Here is a 10,573-nt window from a genome sequence, read left to right on the forward strand (position 1 = left end):
CCCTGGAGAGCTTCTCGAGCTGCCTTTTGGGAATCTCTCTCTATGCAACGCTTTGGGCATGGTGCTGCTTGAGATGGGAACATGCATAATTACCGAGTGCTTGGGTGGCATGGAGCGCCGTGTCCTGAGCCGTGGGGACCTTCCAGCTGCCAGGGAATAAAGGAGAGGTTAGAGAGAGAATGTGTGGTGGGAAGCCTTTGGAACCTTCCAGCCAACCTCCACACGGGGAGGGGCTTCAATCTGCGGTGTTTTTCCGAGATCCCTTTGCCGGTAGCAGTTGCGCCGTTGTGGTGGCCTGGGAGATAACGACAGGTTTGATAGGAGGCTTGTTGGTGCCTTGTCTGGGTGTGACACAGGGATAGGCAAGTGGAAGGGACCTGTGCTTACCATGAGAGACCCGAGTGCAAGATGCTGGGTGGTTGGCCGCCCCTCTTTTCCACGCCCGCGGAGTCCCTTTTTGTGCCTGTCAAGAGGAGGACGTGTTAGAGAAGTGGCAGGAGTTGCGGGGCGCCCTGTGTTGATGCTTTTGGGAAGCTTGCACCAGACAGGGAGGCGCTGAGAAGTGGCAGCGAGTCGGCCTTGTGTCTGTGTCCTCACCATGTGGATTTGCAGCTCCCTGAGAAGACGTTGACAGGTTGTGGATCTTGCTTGTGCGAGGCTCCCTTTGCCCAGGGCTTTGGGCATTGTCCTGTTGCCGCTAGTTGGGGAATGGCTGCTTGGCGTGGAGCGCTCTCTGTGCACAGGCAGTGGGACCTTGAAGTTGCTGCGGGAGAGGAAATGGGAGGTTAGAGAGGTGGTCAGTGGTTGAGAGCTCCCTTTCTCCACAGCTGCTGGTCAATGTAAGCTGCTGATCTGCCTGTTTGGTATGTTGCGGCCCCTTTCATACTGTCTTGGCCTGGGGATGTCATACAGAGATTCAGCCAATGAGAGGGAGCCGCCCACTGTGACGTCACTTTTTTCAGGAGGAAATGGCGGAAGTAAGGACAAGGTGGGAGTGAAGGTCGTGGGAATAGGAAGGAATGTAGCAAGGCCTGAATGCAGGAGGGCAGGGAGAGGGGAGAGAGGGGAGAGAGGGAAGAAAGGAGGGTGACTCGGGAGGTTTGGGAAGTAAAGGAGGAGGGAGGGAGAGGAAGGACAGTAGAGAATCTAAGTCATACTCCTGCTCTAAGGAACTTGCTGAGGCAGGGGGGATGGATCTGATGATCTCTTGAGGTCCCTTCCAACCGCTACAGTTCTGTGCTTCTGTTATTGTAGCATAGACAAAACATCAATTTATAGATTTTTTTTTTTTTCAGGATTTTTATCCTGTCATCTCACTTTCTTTTGCCTCGAAATTGCTTTCAGTGTGTGCCACATGCTGAAGAATCAAAACCAACAGAAGCAACAGAATCACAGAATGATTGAGGGAGGAAAGGACCTCTGAAGGTCATCTGGTCCAACTCTCTTCTCAGGTGGGGACACCTAGAGCAGATTGCCCAGGAACATTTCCTGAGTGCTTTTGAATATGTCCGGAGAGGGAGACATCCCAGTTATATCATACATTTTGTATCAGGAATGGAATTAATACTGATTCACAAAATTTATGAAGGAGAGAGACAATTCTCTTTTCATAGGTTTTCTCTGCTGATTTAATTTTAATTTGAAGATTAATGTTGCTTAAAATATTTTGATTTTATTATTGAATGATGAGAGTTAACTTCAAAATATACAGATCTCTCAGTTTACGTGTGTCCAAATGATCCTTTAATACCTTTATTTATTCCTCCTACACACCTCGGAATGCAATTTCTAGGTATATTGTCATTCTCATCATGGAGTATTTCATCAGATTTCCAGCTGCAGGCATACCACAGGTATTTACATAGACTTGCTTTAAGTTACTTTAGCATTTGCAAATATACGCAACAATTTTGTATTGCATAACAAATGCATCATGGCGTCTGTTTTTCTTACAATTTCTCTGTGCAGTCCCAGTTATGTAGCTGACAGAGTTACCTATAAAACTCCATGTTATTAGGAGGTGACATGTATTGCTTTCTTGCTGATCTGTGACACCAACCAGAAAGGGCTGTATAGTGATTTATCCATTCCACTTTGCTGAGCTCGGCTAATAAGATACTCAGGCCCCCTTACTGCTGCCAGTTATTTCTATTTTTTAAATTTCTGGATATGTTGTTATCTCCCCAAAAGAAATGCAAGTGCAGATCAGATTTAGAAATACAAGATTTAAAATTCTCTCTCTTTTCTTCCTTCACAAAATTCCATGTTTCAATAAGTAGTCTTTTTTTTTTTTTTTCATAATACATAGATATGGATTAGACTGTTAGCCTCTAGTAATATCCAAACTCAAAAAGTCTTCATTGTCTTCTTAAATCTTAGGAAAATACTCTCTTTTAAGAATGTAAAACCTCATAGCTATCATTAACTTTTCATGGACTCATTTGTCCACTCTACCATTGTTAAATCCTGTCATGTTAACTAATGGGGTATTTATTGTTATGATATACACTAGATGAGGACTGTTTTAGGTATGAAACCTGTCTACTACTATTCCCACGCTGTTTCTAAGGCAACTAGAGCATATGAACTGGACTTCTTTTGGTGAAATTATACTGGAAGATGTGTTCCAGGTGTATGCTATTTTGGTAGCTATCTTCAGTCGTTAGAACAGCACCGCTCTCACAAAGTAAAATCCCTAAAATATTAACAGACCTCACTTTGATTTATTTAAGTGTACAGGCCTCTTTCTATTGAGCCACTTCTTGTTAGTTGTGGAATAATCTAATCCTTTTATCCTTTGGATGAGAGGGAAGGAGGGAGGAAAGGAGGGAGGGAGGATGTAGACTGCTCATAGCAATTATAGATGAGCTGTTTATCTCCATGCTAATTATGATAGTTTTGGGAACCATCATTCATATAAAATCTGTTTTCTTTTTTTCTCTTTTTTCTCTTTTTTTTTCCTCTTTTTTATGACACAGCAATAAAATGTTCTTATCTGTTTTCCATTTCTAAGTTTGGGCTCATCCTTTCCAACATCATAAATATGTGGGAATTAATCAAATGAGCTTGTAATATGCTTTGAAGCACAGACTTCTGTTCTGGGCTCTGGTCTTGAAGTATGTGGCATGGTAAATTTTTTATTCCTTTGGAATTTGTAGCATTCAAAAGTGACTTTGAGCTGTTTGTACAGCTTTTGATCCTGGGATCACTCTGCAGTGATCCATCTTCTTTGCATGACTTATAACCTGCCTGATCCCAGGGTTGTTGGGATACAGACCACTTACCCATGACGTTGATCTGAAAAGGAATGAGCCAGAATCATGTGCAGTCACACTATGTTGGAGTTATGTTTCTTTACCTGTCTCAGTGGATTTGGGGGTAACTAGCTACATGGTGAAGCAGCAGTGAAAAATTGCCTAATAAGGAGCATCAGTAGTCTTTGGTCGTTATTAAAAGCAAAGACTTTTGATAACAACAAAATTCTGGTTGCTAACAAGAGCATATAACTACCTAACACATATTCCAGATACTTATAAGTAATGGATATATTTACAAGGGCTGCTTTTTGAATTATGATATGAAATTATAGTAGTGGAGGATATTGATACTGCTAGTAATATTGCATAATTAGAGCAGAAAAAATAGGTATGTTAATCAGATATAGATTACCACTGATATAGGTTGGCAAAAAAAGGCTTAATTGTCATTTCCAGAGGCGCATCTATTCTTCATTCATTAAAAAAAATGTGCAGAAAGAGAACTGCATGTTGCATTTGAATCTTAAGAAGCTGAAATATCTGGAAGACAAATTTAAAAGCTGTGGATATATAAAAAAGTACATATCGGAATGAATTAAGGTCTAAAACATGAAGCATAACATCCACTAGTTCTAACACTTCTCTTTTCTTACCCTGTACTTTCTTCAGGGAATACATCCAAATCAAGGAAGAATTTGATCCTCTGAATTGCAGTAAGTATTATCCTATTCCTCCTAGAAGCCAAACTGAATTTTATAGTAAGGATATTTAACACAGATTTGTAAGTACATCTGTAGGAATTTTCTTCTGAGACTTCTTAAAATTGGTAGTGTATTTCATTCTCAAATTACAAACATCATTTTTGGTTAATTAAGGTTAAATTACATCAATTATAAAACATTATGGATGCAAAATGAAACTCCAAGTGCATTAATCATTAAAATTATAAAAATTCAAATAAAAAGCTTTATTATTAATGCTAACTTTTCCTAAACATTGGTAAAAATATGGTGTCAATTCTCATATTAGTATTGAGAACTAAAAATTGTGGTAATTTCTCGAACAACTATGAAACCACCATCTATCCATCTAAATGCTTGTAAAACTGACTCAAAACTGACAGAAGCAAAGTGTCTTCTATACACAAAACAAAATTCTGTTAATATGCCTCACATGGAAAACATTTAATATTTTTCTGACTTGAAAAATTGTTTGGGATTTTGACAGGTACTATTTATTTTCATTCTCCTTTATAACAGTTCTTAGAGTAGCTAGAGTTTCAAGAAATACTGGAAACTGAGATACTGAAAAACAAGTCAGTTAAGAATCTCAGATTTAGATATTCCAAGAAAAGTGGTCTGTACTCACAAATTCTTGCCTTTGTGAATTTCTTCTTAGCCAAACACTAGAACTAACAGAGGTGAAGGATTATCCTGTTATTGGTCTTCTAAGCCAAACAAATTAAGATGTTCTTCAAAAGCTGAATTCACCAGCTTCAAATTATACGCTGAAAACCGTCATTACTTAGAAGATACATCAGCTGCTGGCCCTGGCAAGATTAAATAAATAATAGATTTTCAAGGCTGAACTCTTTAAATTATAATTGCTTCTGGAAAGGACAATTCCTGGCATCTTGTAAGTGATAAAGAGAATTAAGGATCCACGTAAGGTTTTTGTCAAGGAAATTAAAGTATTTTATTATGTGTTGAAAAGTTTGAATTACACATTACAACGTATGTGAGGGACTTTCTTTTGCTGAAGAGTTGAATGCCAGTTTAATACAGAACAAAACGTAACTCTTACCATTCACTATCACAATTTAGAATGGTTACAGGATATCTGGATTGAGAATTTCTTGTCAACTGTTAGAGTGCTAAAGCAAAACTTCATTGTGAGACACTGGAAGCAGAGTACCATATCCATGGCATCATGAAATGCAACTTTAAATGCTTTCAGTTGTGTTATTTATTTTTTCATATTTTCATGGCTTTGAATAGCGTACTAAGAGTAAAGAATTTCATAGCAAATATGTCTGAGTGAGAAATTCATATCTTCCACATATCAGCAATTTGGTAGGAAATGCCAATACTTCTTCATGTCCTATTTAATAAGGGATAATAATTTAATAAGGAATTGGGTCTCCTGCTCCTAACTTGTGAAGATTCAGAATGGTAACTACTAGAAATTTTGAAATAAGGAAATGTGAGGAAGCTTTGAGCTGTGGACCCCAGACAGCTAAGGGAAATGCTGAAGCTTGTTAAGGTTCCAATTCTTCTGAAGAACTGGTGAGACATACCACTCATTAGAAAGAAAAAAAAAATGAAGTGATGAGTCTAGTGAGAGAAAAAAAAAAAGAAAAAAGAAAAAAAAAAAGAGCAATTGAACCTCACGAGAGAAGTCTATCATAAAAGATGAAGGAATCTATTTCTCTATACAAACACAAGATGAAAAGAAAGAAAAAAAATAAGGGATCTGTGGGACTATTTTCAATAAATTTCTCAAGATCAAGTTTTCCTTGTCTGTTGGAGGTTTATCTTAAATTTTGGACTACAGGAGAATTTAAATTCTGATAGTTATTCCTATGTTTGGTTTTATGCACGACTGTAGTTGAAACATTTGTAATAATTTTGAGTAAACTGTATTATGGTTTGAAGAGAAAAAATAATGTCGATAATTACAGAATCTGAATTATCTGAGATATCTTAAGTGTTGAAATTAGCTTGCAATATGTAAAGACAAATATGATATGAAAGTGCTATCTGTAATTCATGAAACTGACTAAATAAGGGTATTTCTTCAGGTTTGTAACACCAGAAGGGAGTTCCAGGAAAATTTGATAGCTTATTGTAAATGAAAGTTTACTGCTAGCTTACACTTCATTGCATGCTTTCCAGGAACACATGTGGCATTCCAGAAGCATATGTAGAAGGTGTGAGGTGTTTTGGAAACTATGGATTTACACAAAATTCAGTACATTGTCTGATATTTGAAAAGTACATTTTCAAATTAAATTCAGTATTTAGTGAAACAGACAACAGTTGAAAAGGCCGGAAATTTATGAGCTCTGCTCTTTTTGTGACCTGATTCTTCTGTGTTTTACTTCAGGAAAACTATTAGCTAATAAGTGTCCTTTGATTTCTCTTTCTAATTTCTTTTCTTTTTCTGTGAGCAGAGCTCCGCAGCTGCCCCATGTCAGATCAGAGCCAGTTCCAGCCAGCTCCTAAAGGGACCCACTGCCAGTGAGGAACATTGGTTGGGCCTTTGGGAGAGCACATTTAAGAAGGTAAACTGATGCGCAACAGCAGCTGGGAGAGAGGAGTGAGAAGCAGCCCTGCAGACATCAAGGTCAGCGCAGAAGGAGGGTAGAAGGTGCTCCAGGCACGGAGCAGAAGTTCTCCTGCAGCCCAGGGAGAGGAGCCCATGCAGGAGCAGGGGATCTGGGAGGAACTACTGCCCTTGTTGGAGCAGTTTGGTCCTGACAGATGGACCCTACGGTATGGATTTATGTTGGAGCAGTTCTTAAAGAGCCTGTGGGAAGCCCAAATAGGATCAGTTTGTGAAGGACACCATACTGTGGGAGGGACCCCACATGGAGCAAGGGCAGAGAGGGACTGTGAAGGAGCAGCAGAGATGAAGACGTTGGATGAGGGGGGGAAGGTGCTTATACTTTGCTTTTACTTTCTCACTGTTCTAGTCTGCTAGTGATAGGCAATAAATTATATTAAGCTCCTTATGCTGAGTCTGCTTGGCCTGTAACAATAACTGGTGAGTGATCTCCCTGTCCTTATCTCAACCATTGAGCCCTTTCCATTGTATTTTTTCCCAATTTTCCATTGATGAGGGGGAGTCAGAGGGCAGTCATAGAGTTCAGCTGCCCATCAAGGTAAAACCACCACATTACTTGCTTCTTGTCATTTTTCTGACAAGTGACAAAAAATGAAAGAAAATGGTGAAGGAGAATGGCTGGATATTTTAATAAATTGAAAAATTAGAATAAACAGCATTTCCCATCATAAAAAGTATATTACATCACAACTATTCTGATTTTAAAGTTGGGTGATATAACTGCAAGATTATTTCTTCACTGGATGGTTTCTCCATCCTATAGAAAGTCTAGTGTTAGAGGCTGAAACCATCTATTTTGACACAAAGACCCAACAAGAATTAGAGGAACAACGATAGGCAGATTACTCTGGAATGTTAAGGAGACAATTTCAGGGCAGGGAAAGTGGGGGCAGGGAGAGGGATCAAAATGCCTCTGACAGGACAAGAGGCAATGGGCACAAATTGTCACGCAGGATGATTGTGATATATGTTCATCTGCTTTGTGTCAATAGAGAGCAGTTCTGTCTGTCTCTGGGTCCTGCACTGGCAATTTAATTCTTCCACAGATGTGGTTTCTTCCCTTTCCTCCCAGTGTCCCAGTCTCCCCCTCATTATAGTCAATTTATCAAATCTTCAGAAATATTCCTCAAAACTATGAACCTATTTGCTTTTGTTATTCTGAACTCTTATTCCTAACAGTTACAGCCTTTTTGCCACCTTTGTGGTTGATTTAGCACTGCTAAAGATGTGACTGCAGTATCCCTGTGAATGGCCTGTGAGGAATGTTTTAACAACTCGTGAAGTGTCAATAGAGAGCTATTTGTATTTGTATGTTCTTTCTCTGAAGTCTCTGATGTCTGGGGGTTTCAGAACAACTGCTAACGACTAGTAACTGTTATGGCTTCTGAATGGGACACTATGCAAGCCCCTGATATCTGGCCAGGAGATTAAGGAGAAGAAAGAAAGAAGCTGAAGGACGGCTAGAAGACAAAACTTGCAGGGGATGCTGTGTAAGCTTTTGACATGTTGCCAAGGAGTACAAAGGGGAAGGACAAGAAAAAAAAACTGAGAGGAAGACTATAGGAGCCTTCAGCATGAAAGACCCCCAGAGACCTCCCGGGGGACCACCGGAGACTGATGCGCATGCTCCAGTAGGAGGGTTTGGATCCCGGAAGCTAATTATAATAACCCGTTTTTTTTTAGAGGTAGTAATGAATATGTATTAGCCTAGGAGCATAAAAATCAGCTACTTGATGTAACTGGTGTGCGTCTAGGTGGAGCAGAGACTCCAGACGCACCCAGCGCTGTTTGCTTACCTCTATTCTTTTAATAAATCATAAACTTTGATTATAACCCTATGTTGGGACTGAGCATTTTATAACAATGATCCATCTGAAAACACCTTTGATGTGAGGGTGGTCGAACAAGCTGTACAGAGAGACTGTAATGTCTCCATCCATGGAGGTATTCAACATTTGTCTATCCATAGCCCTGAGCAACCCATTGTAGCTGATGAGTTGGACTATATGATCTTAAGAGGTCCTGGCTAACATTATCCAGTTCTATGATTCTGTTTGGGAGAAATTTGGGGAGCTGTCTTTTAACAGGAAGGATTCTCTGGTTTCTGAATAAAACCACAATATTAAATTTTCCTTAAAGCTATGTGACAAAACTTATTCTTCTATGGAAGGTTGACGTTCAAGCTGACAGAAAGAAGGAATACTTGTTGCATACTGCAGTTGTAGTGGGGCTGAAAAGAGTATGAAAAAATAAAATGAGGAATGAAAGGGGAACTTTGCTGTGAGAAGTTTTTCAACTGGGTAATGCGTGAGGGGATCCCTGTATAACGCTCAAGCTTCAATTTAAAGCTAGGGTTGGGCTGAGGAAAAAAGAAAGGCTATAGCTATAGATGGAGTGGGGCAGGAAAAAGGTTGTAAAAGGAAAGACACACCTTTTTCTGTGGCCTTGTTCCAGCCCTGTAGCTGCCGTGGCAAGGCAGGAGAGCGAGCAGAGATGGGGCTTGTGGTGCAGCTCCTGTGCTCGGCGCCTTTGGGACTTCCATCTGCAAGGTAGGGCAAGATGGGTTAGAGAGGAGGCGAGAGGTGCGGGGCTGCCTTTGTGCAAGGTTACGGGGAAGTTGTGTGTACCTTGAGTGGCACGAGAGGTTAGAAAGATGTGGTGTGTTTCTGAGCTCCCTTTCTCCATGTCTCTTGGCACGTCGCCATGGTGTTGGAGGGCATGAGAGCTTCGAGCGCAGGTGTGTGGTGCCGAGCTCTGGGTGTCCGCAGCTCTGGGGAAGTTGTTGGTCCTTGTGCAGACCGTGAGAGGTGCCGCGTGGTGCAGAGCTGACCCGTTGCCCATGACGGTGTGGAAGGTGGAGCTGACAGGAAGAGCACGGGAGGTTGGAGATAGCCTGGTTGTAGTGGAGCTGCTGGTCTCCATGACTCTGCAATCCTTTCTTGTGCCTGCGAAGAAGAGACTTTGCTTGAGAACAGGTTGGAGTTGCGCAGCTCCCTGTGTCCATGCCTAGGGGTCCCTTGAATCTGACAGGCGCCCTTCAGAGGCGGCAGCATTCTGCCTCGTGTTTGTGACCTGACCAGATGGGTTTGCAGGTCCCTGGGAGGCCCTGGAGAGCATCTCGAGCTGCCTTTTGGGAATCTCTCTCTGTGCAACGCTTTGGGCATGGTGCTGCTTGAGGTGGGAACATGCATAATTACCGAGTGCTTGGGTGGCATGGAGCGCCGTGTCCTGAGCCGTGGGGACCTTCCAGCTGCCAGGGAATAAAGGAGAGGTTAGAGAGAGAATGTGTGGTGGGAAGCCTTTGGAACCTTCCAGCCAACTTCCACACGGGGAGGGGCTTCAATCTGCGGTGTTTTTCCGAGATCCCTTTGCCGGTAGCAGTTGCGCCGTTGTGGTGGCCTAGGAGAGAACGACAGGTTTGACAGGAGTCTTGTTGGTGCCTTGTCTGGGTGTGACACAAGGATAGGCAAGTGGAAGGGGCCTGTGCTTACCATGAAAGACCCGAGTGCAAGATGCTGGGTGGTTGGCCGCCCCTCTTTTCCACGCCCGCGGAGTCCCTTTTTGTGCCTGTCAAGAGGAGGACGTGTTAGAGAAGTGGCAGGAGTTGCGGAGCGCCCTGTGTTGATGCTTGTGGGAAGCTTGCACCAGACAGGGAGGCGCTGAGAAGTGGCAGCGAGTCGGCCTTGTGTCTGTGTCCTCACCATGTGGATTTGCAGCTCCCTGAGAAGACGTTGACAGGTTGTGGATCTTGCTTGTGCGAGGCTCCCTTTGCCCAGGGCTTTGGGCATTGTCCTGTTGCCACTGGTTGCGGAATGGTTGCGTGGTGTGGAGCGCTCTCTGTGCACAGGCAGTGGGACCTTGAAGTTACTGCGGGAGAGGAAATGGGAGGTTAGAGAGGTGGTCGGTGGTTGAGATCTCCCTTTGTCCACAGCTGGTGGTGTCAGCTGCAAGGGAGCTCCTAAGAGATACCC

At 42.1% G+C, this 10,573-nt stretch overlaps 1 long non-coding RNA gene across 1 annotated transcript; it reads left to right on the forward strand.

The window, feature by feature from the left end:
- Positions 1 to 1,714: 1,714 nt before the first annotated feature.
- On the forward strand, positions 1,715 to 6,904 carry LOC137850265 (uncharacterized). Its single transcript, XR_011092414.1, has 3 exons — positions 1,715 to 1,853; positions 3,927 to 3,970; positions 6,430 to 6,904. It is a non-coding gene; the product is annotated as an uncharacterized lncRNA (long non-coding RNA).
- Positions 6,905 to 10,573: the final 3,669 nt, after the last annotated feature.

The sequence above is a fragment of the Anas acuta genome, chromosome 1 (assembly GCF_963932015.1).
Source record: "Anas acuta chromosome 1, bAnaAcu1.1, whole genome shotgun sequence".
Classification (NCBI taxonomy): Eukaryota; Metazoa; Chordata; class Aves; order Anseriformes; family Anatidae; genus Anas; species Anas acuta.